Raw genomic sequence first — 21,131 nt, 5'->3', positions numbered from 1 at the left:
CCAAAGCTTTCTTTCTAACAATTTGGCGAGGCAGCCAGGAGCCTGAGACTAACCGGGTCAATGGACCGAGCCCGGGAAACTTCACCCGGCTGGCACCGGATCATTTCTCCAGATGATACTGTCCCCGACTCTGCCCGCTTTGACACTGGTAGTAAAAGGAGTTTTGGTTTTGAGCCCAACAGCTGCTTGAACCTGAGACTTCATAGTTGGTAATGTCGTGCAGGGTGCAGCAAAACCTCCAGGAAAAGCTGGCCAGGAAAGATACACATCAGCATGGCAGCTGTGCAAAATGCAATGTCCATTTCTTGTTTCCCAAAGAAATCCAGTCAGAAAATATATACTAACTGGTGTTTATTGATAAAATAAATATGCAAAAATTCCATAAAATGCAAATATCATACAAAATACAAGGAAAAAACACATCTTCTCATGTATTGTAGCATCCAAGACTTATTAACAACAGAAGCTTAACAAAATCTCTAGCTACAAACTCTCAGAGAAGAGGAACACTACTTGGTTATTAGTTACAACTACATAACCCATAAAAACGACTACATGGTACTATACTGAGCTAAAACTAAACACACACTAAACTGAGAGGCTGAGCATTTGATCCTCCCATTATCTTATAGCTCCATGCCACCCCCACTGGGTAACTAGCATACACACAAATCATGAGACTTCTCATGAAAAGATGTAAAGCTCCAAAGCTTTCTTTCTAACAATTTGGCGAGGCAGCCAGGAGCCCGAGACTAACCGGGTCAGCAGACCGAGCCCGGGCAACTTCACACGGATGGCACCGGATCATTTCTCCGGAGGGTGCTGTCCCTGACTCTGCCCACTTTGAAACTGATAGTAGAAGGAGTTTTGTTTTTGAGCCCAACAGTTGCTTGAACCTGAGAGTTCATAGTTGGTAATTCCCCTTTTTTGCGTTTTGCGCCCAGTGAATGTGTGAGTGTGAGATTCTCTCTTTATGTTTCAATCCAGACTGTTGACCAGGGCTGTGGGTCTAAAAATTCAGCTCCAGCTACCCCCAGAGTCCTTCTTGGCAATGACTGGGAGGTCCTAGAAAGCAAGGGGGCTGACAAGACTCATGTGCTTCAACAGGTAGTGCAAGGCCGTGCGCTGGACTGTATCTGGGCAAATAGCGGCCTGCTTGTCTTGTCCCTCTCTCAGTCCAGAACCAGGGAGTGAGGAGGAGGGCCAGGAGTTCACTGGGAAGTCTCCGGGTGTAAAGGATACGCCTAACACCTTGGGGGACACGTGTGTCATCGGTTGGGGAAGATGGGGAATGAGCACCCCAAGGTCTCTCGACCTCCCTCCGGAAAGGATGCCCATTGCCTGGGACGGGGGTTATTACCCGTACAGGCGGGGACGAGGAAGAGTTGTGCACAAGGTTTGTGTCTGGGATGGGCTCGGATGACCCACACAGCTGGTAGTTTTTTATCTGATTACCATTTATTCATCATGCGGCCATATCACGCTGTCCCTTCTTGCTTGATCACAGCCCCTTCTGAAACCCCCCATTCTCCCTGCCTTCAATAGGGATGTCCTCCTGATTGCCAGGTCTCCCCTACAATCCTGGGATCTCTTAGTGACCTCCAATCTAAGGACTAACCAGGCTTGATCCTGACTGGCTTTTCAGGTTCAGCCAAGGTTGGCCAGCTGCAGAAAAAATATCCTAATTTGCAGCGAGGAGCCATTGTGTAAGGAGTAGAAATTACCTTTTAACAAAACGTCCTAGTAACAAGGCTTTCTGATACTTAATGGTTAACGTGGTTACGCTTGGAATTTGAATGTGTTTACAAAAAAGGAAGGAGTCACACCAAGGGGAGACCTGGGAATGAAAGGTAATGAAACAAGTGTTGCCTTTTGTTGGTAAGAATGTGTGAATCAGGGAAGGAAGGAAGATAACAACACAAAAGACAGTGATTTAGTGGAGACAGGATGGTCCTGGGCCTTGACACTTATCTCAAGAAAATTAGAAACTGTGAACAAGAAAAGGGGGTCTGGGAATAATGTATTCGTTTTAGGAATCTTGGATAGGTTGTGAACTCAGATTTCCCCACCCCAGGGCAAAAACGAGGCAGGACCAACGAGACGCATGAAGGGATGCATAAAAACCTTGCTGAAATTTCTAATGGTGCGCTTCTTGCAGCCTGCGAGCTGAGAAGCGTCGGCCTTTGCAAACGCTTGGAAATAAACTTTGCCTTTCCAAATCCAAGAAGGATTATTTGTGCAGCTTTGTTTCTCACAACTGGGGGCTCGTCCGGGGTCCTGAAGCGGCGTTCGGTAAGTCCGGGGCTGCAAGCCCTCTCTTGGGGGGCGCCCTACTGATTTCAGTAGCCTAAGGGGAGCTGTAACTTTTGGATCCCATCACCCATTAAAGGACCGAATTGGAAATAGTGGTTCGGAAGGGCAAGCTGACTAGAGTGAATTCCTGACCGGCATTTTTCCCACCAAAAACGGCCGAGACCTGAAAATCGTGCACGAAACCAGGTAAGAAATGCAGGCTTTCGCAAAGCATTACCTGGGAGGTCTGGTAGGAGTGGTGTGTGTGTGAGACTTGAATGACGGAGCGGTGCGAGACGCATTAGGGGACACAGGTCCCTGAAAGGTCAAAGTGAGAGCAGAGTCCCGATTTGTGGGTCCAGTTCTCCGCGAGGAGCCTGGCCAGAGACGGAGGAAGCGATTGGTTTGGTTAAACGTATGTGATTGAAAGTCTCAGTAAAGCCTTTAAATATTCAGTCGGGATGGGAAATAACACTAGCAAAAAAAGTCAGAAGGAACTACTAAGTGTGAGGTTCCAGAGATCCCTGCAGAAAGCCCGTTAGGCAGGATGTTAAGTGGACGGGATGTCCCACCACTGAGAAAGTATACCCTGGACCTAGATGCCTAAGTACTTAAAACTAGCCACTTGCTCTATTTTGTGCTCCCGGATGTTCCACGGAATACTTTTCGGTCTTTCTGAGCAAACCATTATCTTGGTTTTCTGATAATTTATTTTGAGCTTTTCACTATCACAATAGTGAACCAAGGATGTCAAACCTCTTTTAAGTCCTATTGGAGTTCTAGACAGAACTGCGTCATCAGCATAGAGTAGCATAGCGATTCTGCGTTCTCCTACTTTGGGGAGATGAAATTCCGGCTTATCTAGACAGTTCACCAGATTATTGATATAGAAATTGAAGAGTAGGGGAGCCAAAATACACCCCTGTTTCACCCCCTTTTGAACTCTTATCGGCTCTGAGAGAGCCCCTTGTCTATTGCACCTGACCCTGAGGGTTGTGTTGGTATATAGGGCACGAATCATATGGAGAAGCCTGTGATCAATCGATGCCGCTTCCAGCTTCTCCCAGAATCTATCTCTGGATATTGAGTCAAAGGCTGCCTTCAAATCTATGAAGGCGGCATACAGTGCTTTTACTTTATTTGAGGAATATTTTTCGATTAAATGCTGTAGGATCACAAATTGTTCAATGGTGCCTCTACCCTCTCTGAACCCGGCCTGTTCGTCAGCTATCAGGTTTCCCTGATCCATCCAGACCTTCAGTTTTTCATACAGGTGCTTAGCGTAGAGCTTGCTGATTATGCTTAATAGGCTTATTGGCCTATAGTTTGTGGGGTCTTCTCTCTTGCCCTTCTTAAAGATTGGGACTATAATTGCCACGCCCCAATCCTCAGATATCTATCCGGTGGAATCAATGAAGGTAAAGAGTGATGCTAAGATTGGTGTCCACCACTCTAAATTGTTCTTTAGTAGTTCTGGGGGTATAAGATCAGCTCCCGGGGCTTTCCTCATTCTGAGTTGACCTATGAGCATCTTAATTTCATGCACTGTTACTGGGGGCCAATCAGGTAGATCTTCCTCCATTTGCAATGCCGGTTGATTAAATGGATCATTGTACATCCTCTGGAAATGAAGTTCCCAGACTTCTGGGGGTATATAGAAGCCTATTAAGGTGGGGGTCCTATACATCTGGTTAGAGATTATCTGCCAAAAGAGAGACGAGTTCCTTAACTTGGCAGCATCAATTAGACGTTTCCAAGTAGCTATTATGTCTCTTTTTTTCTTCTCAGCCACTAATTGTTTGTACTGCTTCTTAAGGGTGAGGAGAGATTTGAGTGTCTCCATATCTTTATCCTTATCTCCTACCTGCGATTTATACAGGTGGTAAGCAGAAGTAAGAGCTTTCTTGGCCTCCACACATTCTTTGTCAAACCAAGGCTTTGATGCATTTATACACCTTTTAGATAGAGGTGCATAGTCATAAGCCAATAAAGAGTGTAAATTTTGTGTTAGCGTTTTATATAAGTTCAGAGGGTCTTGGGTGAACTTAGCTGTTATAAAAGCTGCTTGGCAAGTCTGCATATTCTCCTCTGCAAGCATCTTTTTCAGCTTTTGGTCAAGTTGTAGAGTCCATTTGGCCCGGCATCTTGCTTGGCCAGCTAGAGTAATATCAGGGGTACACTGGGTTTCAAGATGTGTCCCCTGACTGGGAGAGTTCAGGTTTAGACAAAGTGGCAGGTGATCACTGTCAAAATAGGGCAGGACTTTTAAATTCTCCACCAGAGGTAATAGCGTTCTGTTGAGTGACAAATAATCTGTGGTACTTGTTTTTGTACCTACCACGAATGTGAATTCACCGGGATGGTCCCCTTGAGTGGATCCATTAAATGTGAATAAATTAAATTTATTCAACATTTTTGTGAGGCATAAACCTGCATAATTAGGCTTATTGACTTTAGATAGCCGCACGAAGTGAGTACAGGTTGAATTGTTTTCTTGTGCTGGTGGGTATCGGTGGAATTTTGTATATAATGTAAGATCATCTGGACCCAGCCTAGCATTAAAGTCGCCTCCCAGTATTTTTTTATTTTATTTTTTTTATTTATTTGACTTGTCCCCGCCCATCTCCCCACAACGGGGGACTCTGGGCAGCTTACAACAGACTAAAAACAGAAATACAATTAAAAGTTATAAAAACCCGACATTACAAAAATAAAAAAGCTAAAAAATCCAAGAGGCCAATAGGGGCCACACTAGGCCACTAAGGGGCCAGCCAACCCCATTTCTGACATCCTCCCTCCCCACCCCAGGCCAGATGGCAGAGCCATGTCTTCAAATCCCTCCGAAAGGCCTGGAGTGAGGGGGCCTGTCTCACCTCCAGGGGCAAGATGTTCCAAAGGGTGGGGGCCACAGCAGAGAAGGCCCACCTTCTGGACCCCACTAATCGAAGTTCTTTTACCGCAGGGATCCGGAGCATGCCCTCTCTGTGAGATCAGGTGGGAAGGGTTGAGATCGTGGGGGCGAGGCAGTCCTTCAGGTAACCTGGCCCCATGCCATGTAGGGCTTTAAAGGTGATAACCAACACCTTGAATTGGACCCGGAAGCAAACCGGTACCCAATACACCTCACGGAGCAGAAGTGTTATATGGGTCCTTCTTCGGGCCCCAAAAATTGCTCACGCGGCCGCATTCTGGACCAGCTGAAGCTTCCGGATACTCTTCAAGGGTAGCCCCATGTAGAGCGCATTGCATTAGTCTATCTGGGAGATAACAAGGGCATGAGTGACTGTTCGCAGGGCATCCCGATCCAGGAAAGGGCGTAACTGGCACACAACCCGAAGCTGTGCAAAAGCCCTCCTGGCCACGGCTGCCACTTGCTCTTCAAGCAGGAGCCGTGAGTCCAGGAGGACCCCCAAATTACACACTGGGTCTGTCTGGGGCAGTGCCACTCCATCCAGCACCAAGGATGACAAAATCCCGGATACAGAGGAGCCATTAACCCACAGCCACTCCGTCTTACCAGGGTTCAGTCAAAGCTTGTTGCTCCCCATCCAGACCCTCACAGCCTCCAGGCATCGCGAGAGGGTGGACACGGCATCACTTACCTCACCAGGGATGGAGATGTATAGTTGAGTATCATCAGCATACTGATGATACCTCATCCCATGATGATGGATGATCTCACCCAGCGGTTTCATATAGATGTTGAAGAGGAGCGGAGAGAGAACCAAACCCTGCGGCACCCCACAAAGGAGGGGCCAAGGATGGGTGGGACCTCTCGTTTCCTATCACCACCAATTGGGATCGGCCCTGGAGAAAGGAGGTGAACCAGCACAAAACTGTGCTGCCCATCCCCAAAGCCACCACTTTCTCAACCACCTTCCCCAAGAAGGGAAGGTGGGAGACTGGACGAAAGTTGTCCAGTACAGTAGGATCCAGGGAGGGCTTCTTGAGGAGGGGGTGCACCAACGCCTCTTTAAAGGGCGCTGGAAACACCCCCTCCTGCAAGGATGCCTTAACCATCGCCTGGATCCAACCACATGTCACCTCCCGAGCTCCTTTCACCAGCCAGGAGGGGCATGGGTCCAGATGACAAGTGGTGGCTCTCACAGTCCAGAGGATCCTGTCCACTTCCTCAGGAACAACAGGATCAAACCGTTTCCAGCTAACTAGGCAAGAACAATCCCCTGGTATCTCCCTAGACCCTGCACCACGCTCGGAGTCCAACTTGGAGTGAATCCGAGCTATTTTATCCTGCAGGTGCTCTGCAAATTCCTTCGTGCACCCCTGCAAATGAACCACCACATCCCCCTTACCAAGGAGGGACCTGGTGATCCCAAACAGGACCGCCGGGCGGCACTCTGCAGATGCAATAAGGGCGGAGAAGTATTGACGCTTCGCCGCCCTTATCGCCACAATGTAGGCCTTAATAGCGGCTCTAACATATGTTCAGTTGGATTCAGTCCGTGTCTTCCTCAGCGGCGCTCTAGACGTCTCTTAACCCTCTTCAGCACCCTCAACTCCTCCGTAAACCACGGGGAGTATCGGGGCCGACGTGGCAAGAGAGGTCGCAAAGTGCGATTGTCAGAATCCTCGCAAGATTTTATAATAGATTATTAGATGGCTAGTTTAAAAAAAAATGGTTTTTTACATGCTGCGGTTCTGCCATTGTAAAAGGGGGGTGGGGGAGTAGGAATGAGAAACCGTTAAAAAGCAGATGGCTCCTTATCACAAGCTCTGGCAGGCTCAAGGTCATACCAGCAAGAGAATCAGAGGACCAAGAACTAAGGGCGATGTAGGGGGGGGAAGTAAGAAAAACAGCTTTTGGCACGCTTTTGATCAGTCTTAGCAATGCTTTGGATCTGTACACTTATTCTCAATAAATGAACTTTCTTTTGAATCAGTATTGGTTGCAAGGAAAGTTACTGGATTTGGGATCAACAGGTGACAGCTCGTTACATTTTGCTAAGACTCCCAGTGTAGACTTCCACCAGGGAGATTGCCCTGCGGGGAGTCCAAAGCCTCACGTCGACCGGGACCAACTGAGCAGCGGGATGGCTGACAATGTAATTGAGGAAGAAGAAGAGAGATCGGTCCCCCCTCCATTGGAAGTGAAGGTGTTAACCCAGGAGGAGCCGGTGCAATCATCACGCCAAGCCCGAGCGGGGGCGAAGGCAATGGTGACAAGGGGACAAGGCCCTTTGATGAAAGATCGCATGGGGAAATTGGAAGGGCAGATGGGGTCCATATCCAATGATGTGCGAGTGCTAAAAGCAGCGGTGGATCAACTGCTTAGAGGGGGATTTACGCCTCCCATGCGAGAGTCAGCATCCACACCTGGAGGTACGGAGGCGGCAGAGCAGTCGGCCATAGGTGAGACCTCCAGTGAGGAGGAGGAGGATCTCACACCTAGCAGAACCAAGAACCCGATGCAGCAGCGGGGCATCTCCATGAAATTTGGGGGAGATGCTGGGCAGCTTGCTTGCTTTATCACCCAGGTGCGGATCTACATGGAAGGCTATGGGGGTCTGTTCCGAGTTGTTGCAGCGCGTGGTGTGCCGGGGTTTCCCCAAAACCTTTAATGGATGGGTCGCTATGGCCGGCGAAGTGGAGGAGCAATGGCGCACCACAGAAGCAAGAACCCGACTTCCGCCATTAGCCGGCACAAAGAAGGCAGCGGCCAAGGCGAAGACCAGCGCGCCGGGAAGTAGCAGGAGCCGGCGTGTCTGTTTCAACTGCGGGGAGCCGGGGCACTTTGCCACTGCGTGCCCTAAAGCAAAGATGGAGCAAGGAGGAAAGAAGACGGAGCAGAAGGGGCCGAAGTCTTCGGAGCCCGGCAAGAAGGAGTCAGCGGCGGTAGGCAGCGAGACGGGAGCTAGGGCGGCAACACGCGGCAGCAGAAAAACCCGGAAGTTGTTAGCTCCGCTCTCTCTCCGACAGGCGGCTGCTCTTCCAGAGAAAGAAAGCTGCTCACGAGAGGACTCAGAAGAGATGGGGGTGAGTCCCATTAAAATTTGGGTGGAACTAAATGACAACCGGTACCCACTCCCTTTGATGAAAGATCTGTTGGCCCATTTATCCAAAGGGAAAATTTTCACAAAACTGGATTTAAGGGAGGCGTACTTCAGGGTGCGAATCTGGGAAGGAGATCAATGGAAATCTCCCTTTAACACACCCCTGGGGTGTTTCCGTTATGAAATAATGCCGTTCGGATTAAAAGGAGTGGCGGGGGTGTTTATGCAACTTATAAATGAGGTGTTAGAAGACCATTTATACCAGGGGGTGTTGGTTTATCTAGACGATATCCTGATTTACACTGAGACCATGGAGCAACATGTACGATTGATCAGGAAGGTACTAAAAAAGCTACTGGAGGCTCAATTGTATGCCAAGCTCTCCAAATGTGAATTTCATAAACAGCAAATTGACTATTTGGGGTATAGAATTTCGCATCAGGGAATTGAAATGGACCCGGTCAAGGTGAGGGACATCACAGGTTGGGAGGCTCCCAAAACCAGGCGTCAGCTTCAAAGTTTCCTGGGCTTTGCTAACTTCTATCGGCAATTCATACCCAACTTTGCCCAAGTAGCACTCCCACTCACCGATTTGTTGAAAACCAAGGGCAAGGACAAAGCGAAGGCATCAAAACCTGGAGCCCCCCTGGCCTGGACTAAGGAGTGCCAGGAAGCTTTTCAAAGTTTAAAGCGTCTGTTTACAGCTGAACCGATCTTAAAGCACCCTGATCCAGAACAGCCATTTGTCATACGGGCAGACGCTTCGGATGTGGCAGTGGGAGCTGTGTTGTTACAGAAGGGGGCAGGGGGAGAGCTGTTTCCATGTACATACATATCCTGGAAATTTTCAGAAACTGAGAGATGCTGGTTGGTGTGGGAAAAGGAAGCGTTCGCAGTGCACTGGGTGTTAGTTTGCTAGAGACACTTGTTAGAGGGATCACCCCATCCCTTTGAAATTTGGACTGATCACAAGAATTTAGAAGCTTTGACTGCACCGAGGAAGCTGTCACCCAAGCAAATGAGATGGGCACAATATTTCCATCAATTTAACTTCTCCCTGAAGTACATTCCTGGGGGAAAATATTTTCTGGTAGATGCCCTGTCTCGATTGCCTCAACACAAAAGGAAGCGAGAGGAAGTAGTCACTCCTGTAATTCCATGTACCCAAACAGCCCTAAGGGTGGTCACTAGAGCTCAGAAAAAGAGGGGTGAAGAACAGCCAGAAGGAGAATTGTTGAAAAAATTAAATGCCCAGATTGCTCAGGATGATTGGTTTAAAAGCAACAGCCAATTACTAGTGAACAAACAAGGGGCATGGTGGTGGCAAGATAAGCTGTATGTCCCTGCAGACGCTAGAAAGTGGGTCTTGCAAAGAAGTCACGACAGCAGAACAGCTGGGCACTTTGGTTTTGTGAAGACATTACATCTACTCAGGCGACAATTTTGGTGGCCAACAATGAGAAAAGATGTAGGGGAATATGTAGCTACATGCCCCACGTGTGCAATGGCAAAAAAAAAAAAAAAGAGGGGGCAAACCAATGGGGCTTCTACAGACAGTAGCAAATCCAGGGGCCCCTTGGAAGCAAGTTTCCATGGACTTTATTGTAGACCTGCCTGAAAGCAACAAAAAGACAGTTCTTTGGGTAGTTACAGACCTTTTTTCCAAACAACCACATTTTGTGGCATGCCAATCCCTTCCATCAGCACGCAAACTGGCTAAGTTATTTATACAACACGTCTACCAAGCTCATGGTGTCCCAGAACGAATAATTTCGGATCGCGGGGTCCAGTTTACTGCCAAGTTCTGGAGGGCATTCCTAAAACTACTGGGGGCATCACAAGGCTTGAGTTCAGGGTACCACCCCCAGACGGCGGGATCATGTGAACGTCTGAACTCAGTGTTAGAATAATATTTGAGATGTTTCATTAACTACCAACAAGACAATTGGGGTGAGCTGTTACCATTTGCTGAAGTAGCTTATAATAATGCAGTGCACCAAAGCACTGGCCTCACCCCTTTTAAAATAGCTACAGGACAGGACTTTGTACCAATCCCAGAACTACCTAACCAATCCACTCAAGTCACTTCAGTTGATGAATGGGTCCAACAAATGACACAAGTGTGGCCTCAGATTGCTGCATCGTTGAAGGAGGCCAGAGCAACGTACAAGAAATTTGCAGATGCTAAGAGAACCCCAGAAAAAGAATGGAAAGTGGGAGATAAGGTTCTTTTATCTACCAAGCATCTTAAATCATTACAACCTTCCAGAAAGCTCGCTCCAAAGTTTGTGGGGCCTTTTATTATAGATAAAGTAATTAATCCAGTTTCCCTATGATTACAGATGCCTACTACCTTTAAAAGAATCCATCCAGTGTTCCACTGCGACCTGCTTAAACCCTATAAAGAGTCATCTCAATGGCATCCCTCCCCAGCACCGCCTAAACCGATGATGGTTGAAGGAGAACAACATTTTGAAGTTAAAGAGATACTGGACAGTAGAAAGCGGGGGGGGGGGGCGTTCAATTTTTAATTCAGTGGAAACATTTTCCCAAATCAATGGCTGAATGGGTTGACAAGAAACATGTAAAGGCTCCACATTTAGTTAAAAAAATTTATGATGTTTTTTTTTAAAAAAAATATTTTTTTATTTTTACAACAAACACAAAACATACATGAACAAACAAAAACATAAAAAGGCATAAAAAAAGCATCTTCCATTTTATACCGTGTGTCAACCAGTTACCAACTTGTTGGTGCCCCTTTCATAATCTTAAATTCTCATATCATCTTTTCAAAATATACTTGTATACTTATCAATTAACAATTATTAATCATTCATAGCTAATCTATAGAATCATTTATTACAAGAAATTTTAACTTTCAATAGGATTAGTAATACATTTTCATCTATCGATTATATGTGTATATATATAATAATTAATATCAAATTTCTATTATAAAATTTCCTAATCCATTACATTACTATATTTTCTCAGTGTCATATAAAATTACTTATCTTCTTACTCTAATTTCAAATCTCAATTTAACTCATCTCTGCACATTCCATAATTTTCAATAACTTCCTCCTGCATAAGTACTTTTTAATTTTTCCAATTCTTAAAAGTTACAGTTCTAACCAGTATCAGTTACAATATCAGTTACAGTTCTAACCGGGTTACAGTTCTAACCAGATTCTTCACTACATGTTTCAACAAAAATGTCTCTAGTTTAAAATCTATATGTTACTATATTCAACCATGTATAAATTTTAGTCTAATCTCTTGAAACATTTACAATCAAATACAATTTTTAACTATATATCTCGGATTTATACTTTATTCCAGCGCTTGCATAATTTTGAGTTCACCCTTTTCATTCAATATCCCAAAATATCTAGCTGTTTATTCCTTTTTCTATATTATTGGATAAAAGAAAGCAATAATAAATGTCCTTTCAAACATTCTGCTTTTTGAAGCTTCTGTCAGTTCCATCATTATTGTATTCCCCTCGTTTTTTCTTTAAACATCTGAAGTAGTTTCTTTCAATATTGTTTTACTTCTTCTTTTTGTGCATTCTCTTAGTACGATTTTCCATTATAATCTTGTATAATCTTTTTCTCACCCTCAGTGCCAAGAACAAGTCTGTCCCTCTTCATTTATCAATTGATTAACCCTTTTAATTCTCAGTTTATAGGCCTCACAATAATTCTGTTTAATGTTTCTGATTTCTTGTACTATTTCTTCCTTTTCCATTGATCCCGTTTTATGTTTAATTAAGTCCATTTTAGCTTTAATATCTTTTTTTCTTTTTTTTTGCGGGAATTTCTGCAGCTCTTCTTCCAGTTTTTTATAGTCATCCTCAATAGTTTAAAGATCTTTTTCTGCATTGTGTTTCTCGTATAATTTATTATCTTGATAAACCTTCATTGAGTCAAAGGATTCTTTATCTTTGTTCTTGCCAAAAATAAGAAGAAAGAAAAAAAAAAAGCAAGAGGAGAGAAAAAAAAAAAAGAAGAGGAGGGAAAAGACTAAGTCTCTTTAAAAAAAATCCAACTGAGGGGGGAATGGAGAGCAAAGCAGAGCTTCTAGCAGAAAGAAGAGCTACTGCCACTAATCAGGGCTCTTGTGACTAGCTCAAACTTTCCATCTTGATATTTTCAAAATCGCTTTCAACTCCACTTTCTTGTTTATAGTTACGGATGGCACCTGTATAAACATGCACACCCCACTATCTTTTTAGAAAGCACAGGGTCTTTGAGCATGCGTCACAATAGAAGAAAAAAAGCACTATGTCGAGCCTCTAGATGGCAGTGCAACTTTCTTTCATTTACTTTCTCTTAACTCCACTTTCCCCATTTCAAAATCAAAAAGTATAAATTTCTTATAACAATAAAGAAATCTTAGTCAAAAAAAAAGGCTTAAGATAAAGAGTTATTGAGTATTAAAAAGAAAAAGCCAATCCAGTTAAAAATATATTTTTTTAAGAGAAAAACATCTTGCCAATTCCACTAAAAAGGGAAAGTTGAAAAGAAAAAAAATTTCCCCCCCTTTTTTTATAAGGCTCAATCTCGCCGCTTAATCCACTTTTCTTCACTTTTAAAAATCTCTTTAAGTTACTTAAGGTGTTCTCTAAGAATAGTTGAATAGTAAAAGTCCATCTCACCCAGTTGACACCCCTCTCTTCCTTCTTCCTTTGGAGCTGTCCCGGCTTTCGCAGCCATTTTGGCTGGCTCTCCTCCGCCGGCTTCAAGAGCTTCTCCCGGGATCAATCTGGGACTTGCGGCGTCCCTGAGATCCGCGGGACGCGCCCTTTGCGATCGCCATCTCTACGGGACGGCTTAGGTCCATCGGGACCGTCCGGGGGAGGAGATATCGGCTGCGATCCTGGGAGCCCAGGATCGCCCACCGTATCGCCGCGACGCCAGCTCCGCCCTCCCAAAAAAAAAAAAAAAAAAGATCCACTCCAATCCACTCAAGTCACTTCAGTTGATGAATGGGTCCAACAAATGACACAAGTGTGGCCTCAGATTGCTGCATCGTTGAAGGAGGCCAGAGCAACATACAAGAAATTTGAAGATGCTAAGAGAACCCCAGAAAAAGAATGGAAAGTGGGAGATAAGGTTCTTTTATCTACCAAGCATCTTAAATCATTACAACCTTCCAGAAAGCTCGCTCCAAAGTTTGTGGGGCCTTTTATTATAGATAAAGTAATTAATCCAGTTTCCCTATGATTACAGATGCCTACTACCTTTAAAAGAATCCATCCAGTGTTCCACTGCGACCTGCTTAAACCCTATAAAGAGTCATCTCAATGGCATCCCTCCCCAGCACCGCCTAAACCGATGATGGTTGAAGGAGAACAACATTTTGAAGTTAAAGAGATACTGGACAGTAGAAAGCGGGGGGGGGGGGCGTTCAATTTTTAATTCAGTGGAAACATTTTCCCAAATCAATGGCTGAATGGGTTGACAAGAAACATGTAAAGGCTCCACATTTAGTTAAAAAAAATTATGATGTTTATCCTACAAAGCCTTAACAATTAGAAGGGTTATTGTATTATGTTTTTCTTTGCTTTTTCTTTTTTAGAGTGAAGAAGAGGAATCATCCGACTGACATCCTCTTTTGTGGAGGGGCAGTATGTCAGAATCCTCGCAAGATTTTATAATAGATTATTAGATGGCTAGTTTAAAAAGAAAAAAAATGGTTTTTTACATGCTGCGGTTCTGCCATTGTAAAAGGGGGGGGGGAGTAGGGATGAGAAACCGTTAAAAAGCAGATGGCTCCTTATCACAAGCTCTGGCAGGCTCAAGGTCATACCAGCAAGAGAATCAGAGGACCAAGAACTAAGGGCGATGTAGGGAGGGGAAGTAAGAAAAACAGCTTTTGGCGCGCTTTTGATCAGTCTTAGCAATGCTTTGGATCTGTACACTTATTCTCAATAAATGAACTTTCTTTTGAATCAATACTGGTTGCAAGGAAAGTTACTGGATTTGGGATCAACAGGTGGCAGCTCGTTACAGCGATCCTGTCCAAGGCCCCAACTGCTTCTCTATTCCAGGCAGCAGCCAGGGCCTCCGCTGGACCGTGCAGCAGGTCCACGGGAATATCCCCCAGCTCCCTCTGAAACCCTGACGGGTCCATCAGGCACCGGGGGCGGACCAATCACATGGGTCCTGCCTCCCTGCAGAGGGGGGTGGCATAGGAGAAACTCATTACCATTGCATTGGGGTGCATTAGTAGGAGATCCTCTGTATTTTGTCCAGATCACACTGGTCTCATCTCTTCTTCGTGTTGGGGCCAGGTAAGCATTAATAAGTAACAGAGGGGCTGCTTCCAAATCTAGTAAAATGGTCAGGGCCAATTGGTCCAGTGTAGATATAAGCTTAGGTTCTGCTTTTCAGGAAGTAGAAATAAGGGTGCCCAATCCTCCCTTCTGTCTTCCTGGGCCTCTTCCCGGGGTTGCTCCCAGTTGAAAGGAATAATAGCCATCAAGTAGAAGATCATCAGCTGTCCAAGTTTCCTATAACATCAATATGTCTTTGCCATATAGGGGACTATAGGGCAAAGACACCCACTCTCACAAAATCAAAATAGTCACAGATTTTAGAGTCATCAGTGGCTTTGTGTAGACAGGGAATGTGCCTTGCCAGTCATGAGGCACAGACGTGGAGACCCAATATTTATACTGCTATTCAGCGATGGCAGTCTGGCACTTGAAATGTCAGTGAATGCAGCGGGCAGGGGAAGAGGCAGGCATTTTTACCCAGCACAGGGACCTTTGCTTGAAACAGATCCACGCCCAACTCAAGAGCTTGGAAGACTCCTCCTGAGGTGACCGGAATCCTGGTGAGTTCCTGTTGAGGTCCACTGAAGAAAAGGACAATCCTTCGCCACTCTTGTAGGGGAATCTTCTTCTATTGGGAGATGTGAAGCAGGTTTTTTTTCCTGCAGGGCAGAATACTTTGCCTGCTTTCAAATCCCCGGTGCCTCCCTTCACCCACACTCTTGCCCCTGTGGCCTCAAACTGTCTTTCCCCCTTTCCTTTTGTTTGCCGCAAAGTGCGGGACCCCTTTCCCCCGGGTTCTGCCCAATAAGACCCCAAAGATGGTAATTGGCTGTTCCTCTTTTTATTGAAGCACTTCAAGAAAAAGGACTCCGTCTCGCTAAAGGGAGAGGAGCCCCAAGCAAACTTTTACATCTATTTTTATACTTTTGAAAAAAAAGGGTGAATAAACATAATTGGCTACGTTGAGATAAAAAAATAGGTATAATTGGTTACAATGTTGCACAGATGCACCTGATTCCATGTTACATATGAACATCCCATAATAAGCTTAGCATGGTCTATGTTTTCTAAAATTCCCACCTTGGGTATGTGTGTTTTGCTATGCTAATTAGGCGACGGTCGCCTCTTGGTCAAGCCTCCAGTTTCCTACATCTCTTGCTGCTGTAAATTCTTCCTTCTCTGATTTTCTGCAGCAGTGGCATCTATCCGGACTGGATCAAGCTGTGCATAGTTTTGCTCCCGGAGACTGTGTCTTGGTGAAATATGAGAGCAACAATAAGACCTCATGGTCAGAAGATGAGATGGGGATTTACAGCATGGGGATGAGTGTTGTTCAATGGTGAAATCCATCACTTTCTAATTCTTGGAATGTCGTTTCTTTTCCATCTCAGACACAGAAACCGGAAGCCTTTTGTAGGTCCTCACGTACAGATAAAATTCTCTCTTGGGCAATGAGGGCTGAATGGCCTGCTGTGGTCATTCCTGCAGCTACAGGAACAGTCCTATGAATGAAAAGGCATTTGGAGAGCCACAAGATTCCTTGGACCCCTTTGGAGTTGCGTTACAGGACAGAGAAAGAATGGAGACACAACCCTTAGCAAGTGAGGGAAGTGGAGAAGGCCCTTCTGCTGTTCAGCCTGGGAGCTGTGGGGAGATCTGGGCAAGAACTGGGCAAAAGGTCCTGGAGGAGGAAACCACCCATTCAGACGTTCAGCCCCAGAACTTCCGGAGCATCCAATACCAGGAGGCTGAGGGCCCCAAGGGCTTTGCAGCCATCTCCACTACTTTTGTAGTCAGTGGTTGAGACCCGAAAAGCACACAAAGGCGCAGATGGTGGACCTGGTTGTTCTGGAGCACTTCCTGGCCCTTCTGCCCTTGCAGATGCAGAGCTGGGTACGGGAGTGCGGAGCAGAGACCAGCTCCCAGGTGGTGGCCCTGGAGGAAGGCTTCCTCCTGAGTCAGGCAGAGGAGCAGAAGGAGCAGGTCGAGTTGCAGGTGGGAGACCTTTATTTTGGGAGCCCAGAAGGGATCTGAATGGTATAAACAATGCATTTGAATTCTTAACCCCTCCCCACCAGAGTTCTCTAGCATTCCTAATATGTGGATATGTTTCAATGATTCTTGTAGGACATTCTTCTGTTATCCATTCTAGAAGATAGATTTGGGGCAGCCGTTCCTTTCTCACTTTCCAGCCTCCCTGATGGACACTGGGGGCTTTGAAGTTGTGTTCAGAGAACAAGAATCCACTTCATGTTATGTCACATCTGTTAATTCTTCTTCTTTTCTCGTGCCTCCTATTTCAAGTCCTACACTGTGGGCATCAGAGATCCTGAGGGAAGGAGGAATCCATCCAGTCCCAGTCAGGAGCTGTTTTTCAGGAGGATCTCTCAGGAAGAGCCAAGTCAGGACACCTCAGGAGGTAATCGAAGGCTCTCCCATTCCCCAGAGAGTCTCATCTTCTTCTTTATGTCTTCTCTTCTGTAGAATGCCTCCTCCTATTTTATTAATTCTGCACTTTAAAATTCTCTCTCCCTCACAGGGAAGACTCAAATGAAGTTGTCTGCTCTTTCTGTTGGAGCCGAAACAGTGGCTGAGAGCAGGAAATTTATCTATTAGATTTCTATTCTCCCTTTCCTTCAGGCAGTCAAGCTGGTATACATAGGACTCTCTCCTTCCATTTTCCCCCCTTTTGTGGGCCTGGGTGCTTTCTTGTCCTTGAGCAACATGGAATTGGGAATGGAAGATTCAAGTTGCCCTCAGTCAGCTTAGCCTCCCCTGAAGTCTTTGGTTGGGATACAAATTGGTTTGTACTTTCTCCCTGAAATTCTAATTAGGATATCTTTTTTTTTTTGAAGACCAGTACATAACTCTCCTTTTGCTACTTACTCTTCCTACTATTAGTTCGTAATAATTAATTTATTCAAACTTTCTCAAGAGATAGGAATAATATTATTAGGAACTGCTAAACAGAGACCCATTTGTTTTTTCATTCTTTGAGTTCGAATTGTGAAAGGCTGCTTAAAAATAAATACCCAGACTGGCACAGTGCCATTTTTAAAAAGACTTGTTTCCAACCAGTGATAAGAAATATCAGCACATCAAAGACATAAGACAGGCTATTAAAATGCAATGAAAGTGGCCAGAGAGAAGTCTATAAGTAAAAATGTTCTGAAAAAGCATATAATCAAGGCCCTTTTGACTTGCAAAGTAATTTCTAATCCTCTGATTTGTGCCTTGATTTGGAGGCAAAGGAATCCAGCTTGGCAAAGGCTGCGAAATGTCCTTCCCAGAAAATTGCCTCCGCTTTCTGGTCTCCCATTCAGCCAATGGCTCAGACTACTAGCACCTTCCTTCCAGTCTGAGAAGAACCCGGCTTGTGTGCCTCTGGATATTCATGGCCACCCACCCAAATCCCTGGCTATGCTCTCCCAGCACTTTCACGAAGTTGTTGAGCATGGGCATGATTGGTCCTTCTGGGGACACCATAAGCCATTTGCTGAAATGCTAGAAAGAATCCCCCCCCCCCATTTCATTCTGCAAATATAGGAAGGATTGGAGACACTGATACGTGGGATTGCTGAAGCCCATCTTCCAGTTCCTTCTCTCAAGAAGGTGAGAATCTTTTGAAGATGGGTGATGGATCAACTGATGGATCGAGCCAGAAGGAAATAGGGGTTGCTATCACTGAATGGCACTGAACAGCCTGTAGAAGCAATTGAGTTGAACATTTCTTCAGTCAAAAGTTTTGGCTCTTTCCATTTTCTCACCTAAACCTTGGAATCCCGCCAAGCACAGCCATTTAACTTAGTGCATACAGTATCTTTGCCTTGGGAATTTGTGAAGAATGGGACAGATCTTGTAAATCCTCCTGGCCTGTTCTGTTATTTTTCTTTTTTTCCTTGTTCAGGAGGGTCTTGTGTCCTTCGAGGAGGTGACTGTGTATTTCTCTGAGGAGGAGCGGTCTCAGCTGGATCCTCACCAAAAAGTGCTGCATTGGGAAGTCATCCTGGAAAATTATAGGTACGTGGCCTCTCTGGATAAGGGTTTGCTTCTCTCCCATCAGAGAGTTCGGGAAGACACTTTGTAGTTAGATGCCATCAGCTATATCTTATTTTAAAAATCTCCAAGCATATGTCATCTCTTGGGAGGGAGAAGGAAACTCACTCCTTGGCTTGAGGAGATGCTCAACTCCATCACACTGATTTCAGCTTTTTGGGCCCAGATGCTTCCCTATCTGTCCTATGAAGGATTCTCATTTATTCAGGCTGTTGGGTTAATGACTTGTCTTCCTTTTGATTTCCATCCTGAGCCTTGGGGTTAAGGACAAAATGGTGCTGTTTTTCCATTGCAAACATGCTGTTTAGGGTTAATAGAAGAACTCTAGAATTTTTATCTCTGCAACCATGTGATTTTGGCAAGAGAAAAATGAATAGCAAATAGAACATATTTTGGGAAGGAAGAAAAGGATGAATTTCAAAATAGATTTAGTTCTCATTGGTTCTTCCTGTTATTGACCCCCCTCCAATAAATGTTAGGTTTTCTCCTAATGCCTCCTTGGATGTTTCTCCTGATTCTTCCTGAACTCAACACTGACTCCAGGAAAGGTTTGACTATAGAAGGATAATTCTAAACAAACCAGATGCTGTAGATGCTTTCAAAGCTATTATGGCTCATGAACATAGAAATTTTCATTTCTATACCATGCCAAAGTAAAGATGCAAACATGCAAATCCTTGTTAGGATTTTCTCATGGGAAGGATTCATCTCGTTATCTTCAAAACAGTATTGTTATGGCTAAGTGGATCATGTGAAAAAGTGTTATTATAATTGTGCACGTATACTGCTATTTACTGCCACCTATTGGCGTGTGTATGCTAGTTACTCAAGGGGTGGCAATATAACGGAAGGATTATATGCCCAGCCTCTCAGTAGAGTTTTAGCCACCATGTAGTCAATGTTATGGGTTATGTAGTTGTAACTAATAACCAAGTAATGTACCTCTTCTCTGAGAGTTTTTGGCTAGAGACTTTGTTAAGCTTGTGTAGTAGATAAGTCTTGAATGCTAAATTTATGAGAAGAAGTGTTTTTTCCTATATTTTGTATGCAACTTGTATTTTATGGAGTTTTGCATTTTTATCAATAAACACCAGATAGTATATATTTTCTGGCTGGATTTCTTTGGAGAATGAAATATGGACATTGCATTCTGTAAATCTATCATGCTGATGTGTATTTTTTGCCTGGGCAATTTTCTGGGAGTATTGCTGCACTCTGCACAACAGGTTATGGGCCCAGGACTGGTCCCAGGAGTGTGAGCCCCAGGACTGAGGCCAGGAGGGATGTTCCAGGAGTGCTGTCCCAGGACTGCGATTCCTGAGTGAAGGGAGATTTATGCCTGGATTTATTACCCTGCTTGTGAACGTCTGGTACAAACTTCTCGTTTGAGGTTTGGATTTTTTCTCTGTGTTTGTGTGCCTGTTAAAAGTGAAACATGGCAGCGACACCGACGGCAGTGAGCCTTCCCTTTGAGAGATTAAATTCGAAGAATTACCAGACATGGAGTATAAAGATGAAATCTTTTTTCATGAAGGAGGGTCTTTGGCGTTTTGTCAACAATCCACTGCCAGGAGCACCTATGGATGCAGAGCAAGTCATGCTGGACTGTGCTTATGGTAACTTGATCTTGGGACTTGAGTCTTCAGAATTAGTGCAGGTTTGTAATTTGGAGACTGCTAACGCATGCTGGGTGGCTTTGCGTGATATCTATGCGAGACAAACCTCAGCTGCTATCGTAAGTTTGTCAAAACAGTTATATAATCTTAAATTGGATCAAGGAGCTAATGTAACTGAGCATTTACATAAGATGAAAACTTTGCTGAACTGGCAGATCGTAATATGGCACTTCCAGAGCAACAGAAAGCATGTATAATTCTTTCGAGTCTGGATGATTCTTTTGACATGCTGGTTGAAGCGGTTCAATCTTTACCCCCTGCCAATCTGACCGTCGATTATCTTACCAATCGCTTACAGGAAATTCAGTGTTCCCATGATTTACAGATAAGTTCAAAGAAAAGGCTTGATAACGTGAAGCAGCGACCTTCTGCTGGCATAGAGACTGCGTGCATGGTGAGAAAATGCTTTCGCTGTAATTCTACCAAGCATCTTCTAAAAGACTGTCCTATGAAAAATCAGCCAACTGAGAGTTCCAGAAGGTTCATCCGTCATGGGAAGGCACCTATCAAACAGTAAGCAAGTACTAGATTGGTATCTGCTTTGATTTCTAACAGAGACAAACGTTCTTCTGATACATGGTTACTGGACTCTGCTTGTAGTGAAATCATTGTAAATAATGAGCAGTTATTACTGACTAAATGCAAGCCTAGAATTCAACAAGTTAACTTGGCTGATGGTTCTATAGCTAAAGTAACTACGCAAGGTAAAGTCTTCATCCCTTGTTTGGGAGAAGTGGTTTCTGATGTACTCCGTGTTCCTACACTTGATTTTTGCCTTCTCAGCGTTCCTGCATTAACTAGAACTGGGTA

The 21,131-nt window shown here is 44.7% G+C and overlaps 1 pseudogene; it reads left to right on the top strand.

Moving 5' to 3' along the window:
* Positions 1-7,884: 7,884 nt before the first annotated feature.
* Positions 7,885-17,073, top strand: LOC148214048 (uncharacterized; annotated as a pseudogene).
* Positions 17,074-21,131: the final 4,058 nt, after the last annotated feature.

Source organism: Python bivittatus, unplaced genomic scaffold (genome assembly GCF_059951505.1).
Source record: "Python bivittatus isolate LINGU-HERP-01145 unplaced genomic scaffold, Pbiv_v1 ctg000820_np1212, whole genome shotgun sequence".
Taxonomy (NCBI): Eukaryota; Metazoa; Chordata; class Lepidosauria; order Squamata; family Pythonidae; genus Python; species Python bivittatus.
Note: the sequence above shows the minus strand (reverse complement) of the source record. Positions and strands in the feature narration are given on the sequence as shown.